Raw genomic sequence first — 6,000 nt, 5'->3', positions numbered from 1 at the left:
CTGAGGGGAAATTTGAAATTTAAGATAATTTTAAAGTGAGATGGGCAAACATAAATTGTGTGCATGTGTGTAGTAGCGATGATTCAGATTTAATAGATGGTTGAAACTTTGTCAGGTTGACTGTGACTAAGGAAGAAAGACGTAAGTGAACCAAAAGCATGTGCAAAAGAGAGATGAGACCATGAGGCTGCTAATAGACAGAAAAACATTGTAGGATTGGTTCAAAACTTTATCCAGTAGGGCGGTTTCAAGAATTTCTAGTAATAGAGTGAAAGAGCAGGAAATTAGAAAGTAGCAGTCAGAGACTGAACTGCTTGAAATTCTGCTTACAGAGGAGGTCCAATTAGCTATTATTAAGGAGCAATTATTAAGATCTATAATATGAATATAGATGTCAGTGGCTAAGGTGTCATGAAGGACAAGATCATTAGAGATGAAAAATTCAAGGAACATAAAAGGATCGTCTTCAAGAATATGGGTTTGATGTCCAGTTCTGCCAGTTACTAGCTATGTAGTCATGGATAAGGTACTTAATCTTTCTAATCTTCAACTTTATCATTTATAAAAGGAATATAATAATGATACTTACCTCTGGGTTATTTCGAGAGTTGAGTAACAAGGACCTGGATGATGATAACTAAAATTTATTGAACAATTAATTAATTTAATGAAATTCCACATCACTAAAGCTGATGATATTCTCCCACCATATCATATATAAATATATCTACTTGCAAAAGATGATCATATTAATAAGCTTAACCAAACAACAACAAAAACTTGTTAAACTAACTCAATGACTGGGAAGCCCCTTCCTTCCCATTGCTCTAAAAACTCTCTCAATCCTCCTTCTGTTTGAATCCTCATGCTTACAAATTTCTGGTTTATTTCCTCCATGGGAATGGCTAAAAAATGCAGAATTTTCTTTCTTTGAGAATTCCTTGTGCTGAACACCCGTTATAGTTCCCTCATGACCAGGGAATGACCAACCAGAGTAGGTATTCTCCCGAGATTTTGAGTCACTCAGCTTTCCCTGGATGCAAAGCCACCTGCATCATTTATCGGGCCTGGTGCAAAATCAAAATGTTCCAAACACAAAAAAATACTCCCATTAAAGTTGCCAAAAAATGAAGATTTTTCTGTCTTTCTGACCTCTTCCTAATTGCGATGGTACTTTCTGTTTGTTATTTAATGTCATTCTAAGTAAAGAAAAATTTAAATTTTAAATTATTAGCGTGAATTTTACTGTTCATCTTTATATTATGCAATGCCAGTTTTAAGTGCAAATAAAAGAGAATTTAACTCATACGTGGAATCACCAATACTGTACAATTTGTACATAGTAGCTCTGACCCACATGCATTTTGTCCTTACAAGAACCAGGGAAACATTGCACAAAAGTAACTCGAATGCTTTTATTTCATTTCTTGATACACATACATTCCACCAACACACTCTATCTTTGCCCTACTGATGAGCAAGGAAGAACTGAAGGGAAAAGGAACAATGGGTTGCTCTATCTTTCCCTTTCTCTTATTGTCATTCTCAGTGTAAATGATTGGCTAATACAGAAACATAACACAAAACAATAAAGAAAATGATAGGGTTCCTTTGTTTGTCTTTCTCAGAATGCCATCACCTTCTTACTGCATTTGAAGTATGGCCTCTTGGACAGATGCAAGCACACTTAGTTTGTACCCATTTTGAGTCTTGATGAACCCCTTCCACATTGTGACTCCACCTGATTTCTGTGCTCATGGGGCGCTGTGAAAGCTGTATGTGAATGGGGTGGCATGAATTGCGCATTTTTTGCCCCGTCTGTCTTTACTTACAAATTATAAGTTGAGGCAGCATGGTGGCAAAGCAGTTAAGTTTGCACATTCCACTTCAGCAGGCCAGGGTTCGCAGGTTTGGATCCTGGATGTAGACCTGTGCACCACTTGCAAGCCATGCTGTGGCAGATGTCCCACATATAAACTAGAGGAAGATGGGCCAGTCTTCCTCAGCAAAAAGAGGAGGATTGGCAGCAGATGTTAGCTTAGGGCTAATCTTCCTCAAAAAAAAAAAAACAAGTTAAAAGGTAAATTATTAGGAAGAACACAATGGAGACAGCAGAGCCTTAAATCAAGTGTTGAGCTCTTTTGAATGCAAAGCCCTATAAGACTGCACAGAACACATGCCCTAGAAGCTGGTCCTGCACGAAAGACTTACTTGCTAGCTATACGTTAAAAAATATACCAGTCATGCAGTGAGAGGTGTTTCAGTAGAAGGAAAGAAACATCTGCATCTTGACATTTTCTTTTTTTTCCTATCCTTATTTCTCTTGTCTTTCACACACTCTACATGAGGTCTTTCTTCCTACCTAATTTGCTATTTAACTTAGCAAAAAGTCTGAGTTCAATGAATCTTGAAGATAAACACTAACCTTGCAGATGAACACTGTGGGCTGGGCATGGGCGTAATCCACAAATCCTTGCATTTGATTTGGCCCCCATTTCTACAATTTTCCTGAGACATACCCTTATTCCTCACCCATGCTTCTCTGAGTATAAAGGTGTCCTGAAACTCTGATGGACAACACTGTCCATTTGTCAGTCAAGAGGGTCATTCCCAAGCCAGTGAGAAAGCAAGAGTGCAGAGGTTAAAATAATGGCCTCTGAAGCCAAACTTTCTGGGTTAAAAGTCTCCACATGTTCATGCAGTAACAGTGCGTTCTTACATAATTTACTTAAGTTCTTTTTGCCTCAATTCTCTCATATATAAAATGGTGATATCTACAGTATCTAATTCATTAAATATGAAGTACCTAGGGATTAAATTAGACAGTGCCAGCAAAGAATTTAGAACATTCTTAATACAGGTCAGCGCTCAGTCAATATTAGTCATTGTTTTCCCAACTGTTGGTGGTGACTTCTTCTCCTTAACATCATCTTTAAACTATTTCTGGTTTTCCTCCACATATCTTCCTTTTTCTGTTTCCAAGCACTGCTGCAATGACTTTGCTATTGTATTTAATTATCCTTTACGTTATCAATGGTATTTAGGGATGGAGAATGGATAAAACTAGTGGCCCATTTCATCACCTTGAAAACAGAAAACTACAGCAACACATTTCTAAAACAAGTATCTTTTATCACTGATATTTCAAAGAGAAAACTGAGGCCTATAAATATCTTAATTTACCCAAGGTTAGACAATCAGGAAATCGTAAAATTTGAAAGTATATCCTTCCTACTCTAAAATTTATACATTTTATACTCTTCTGCCTCATCAGGTAGGATAAAGTTTTATGTTTTTTTGGTTTGTTCTCATTGAGGTAGTATTGGTATATAACATTATATTAGTTTCAGCTGTACAGCATAATAATTTGGTCTTTGTATATACTATGAAATGATCACCACAATAAGTCTAGTTACCATCCATCACCATACAACTGACCCTCTCACCTGTTCCTCAACCCTCTTCCCCTCTGATAACCACTAATCTGTTCTCTGTATCTATGAGTTTTGTTTTGTTTTGTTTGTTTTGTTTTGTTTTTTATCTTCCACATATAAGTGAAACCATACGCTATTTGTCTTTCTCTGTCTGATTTATTTCACTTAGCACAATATCCTCAAAATCCACCCATATTGTTGCAAATGGTAAGATTCCCTTCTTTTTTATAGCTGAGTAGTATTCCATTGTATACACATACCACATCTTCTTTATCCATTCATCTGTTGATAGGCACTCAAGTTGTTTCCATATCTTGGCTATTGTAAATAATGCTGTAATAAACATTGGGATGCACTTATCTTTTCAAATTAGTGTTTTTTGTTTTCTTTGGATAAATATCTAGAAGTGATATAGCTGGATCATATGGTAGTTCTATCTTTAAGTTTTTGAGGAAACTCCATGCTGTTTTCCATAGTGGCTGTACCAATTAACATTCCCACCAACAGTGTACTAAGGTTCCCTTTTCTCCGCATCCTCTCCAACACTTGCTATTTCTTGTCTTTTTAATAACAGTCATTCAAATAGGTGTGAGTGATATCTTATTGTGGTTTTGATTTGCTTTTCCCTGATAATTAGTGAGAAAGAAGAACAAAACTGCAGTTATCATGCTCCTGGATTTCAAACCACACTACAAAGCTATAATAATCAAAACAGTATGGTATTGGCATAGAAAAGAATAGAGAGCCCAGAAATAAACTCATATGTATATGGTCAATTAATTTATGACAAAGGAGGTAAGAATATACAATGGGGAAAGGATGGTCTCTTCAATAAATGGTGTTGGGAAAACTGGACAGCCACATGCAAAAGAACGAAACCAGATTATGATCTCACTTCACACACAAAATTAATTCAAAGTGGATTAAAAACTTAAATGTAAGACCTGAAACCATAAAAATACCGGAAGAACACAGAGGCAGTAGTCTTCTTGACATTGGTCTTAGCTTTGAATTGTTGGGTCTGACTCCAAAGACAAAGACAACAAAAGCAAAAATAAACAAATGGGGCCACATCGAACTAGAAAGCTTCCGCACATCAAAGAAAAGCATCAACAAAATGAAAAGGCAACCTAATGCATGAGAAGAGATAGTTGCAAATCATCTATCTTAGAAGGGGTATATCTAAAATATACAAAAAACTCAATAGCAAAAAACCAAACAATCAGATCAAAAAATGGACAAAGGATTTAAACAGACATTCTTCCAAAGAAGACATACAGATGGCCAACAGGAACATGAGAAGATGTTCAATATCAATAACTATCAGGTAGGATAAAGTGTGTTAGGAAAATAATAATATGCATAAAATTAAAAAGAGTAACTCCTCCACATTTAATTTGAGATGAATTTTGCCCAAACATAAGTGTTCAATATAATACATTATAGGACTTACATATAATAGGGCTTCAGGCATTAGCTTGACATTTCAAAATGGGTAATATTAGCAAATTTGTTAACCACAGTCTACAAAATTACAAAGGTGATTAACATTTCTCACTCGTGTAATAAATTTGGAGGGAAGATATATATGAAATTAACAGAGAGTATGCATCAGTCATTCAAAACTCAGATTCAGTAGACTGAGGCCTGACACTTAGTAGCTGTATTGTTCTGGAGTAAGTTCCTTAATCTCTCAAAGCCTCAGTTTTATTATCTGTAAAGTGGGGAGAATAATGGTAAAATGTTTAAAACATTTAAAGCAATCTTCACCGATTCTTTAAAATATTTCAAACAACTCTAATGCCACTAATTAATTGCTACTAATAATATTTTATCTCTTTTCCTCAAAACATCTCCTTTGTCTTCATTTGTCTGAAATTCACGAGGACATTAAAATAGCCAGTAAAGCTTATAATTCTATTGAGGTCACAAACTAAGGAATATGGGGACAACAAGCTAAATGACAATATTTCCTTTCACCATACTTGCATTGTTGCATTACCATAAAAGACAATTAAGTAAATAAACTGAGATTCTTAAATAATCTTTTCACATATGTCACTGCAGTAGGCAGAATAGTGACTCTCCCACAAGGACATCTACCTCCCAGTCCCGGAATCTGTGAATATATTAAATTTATATGACAAAAGGATTTTGCATAAGTGGTTAAATTAAGGATGTTGAGATGGGGAGATTATCCCGGACTATCCAGATGGCCTAACGTAATCACATGGGTCCTAATAAGAGAAAGAGAGGCAAGGCAGTCAGCGTAGAGAAGAAAATATGATGACAGAAGGAGAGTCAGAGATAGACTTGGAGATGCCACACTGCTGACTTTGAAGATGAAGGAGCCAAGGAGCCAAGGAATATGGGCAACTTCTAGAACCTACAATGGGCAGATGAATGGATTCTCCCCAAAGCCTCCAGAAGGAACACAGCCTGCAACACCTTGACTTTAGCCCAGTGAAACCCAGTTTGTATCTGACCTCTGTGACTGTAAGATAACGCATTTGTGTTGCTTCAGTCTACTAAACTTGTAGTAATTTGTTATAATGACAATAGGAAG

This window comes from Equus przewalskii, chromosome 11 (assembly GCF_037783145.1).
Source record: "Equus przewalskii isolate Varuska chromosome 11, EquPr2, whole genome shotgun sequence".
In the NCBI taxonomy this organism is placed as follows: domain Eukaryota; kingdom Metazoa; phylum Chordata; class Mammalia; order Perissodactyla; family Equidae; genus Equus; species Equus przewalskii.
Note: the sequence above shows the minus strand (reverse complement) of the source record.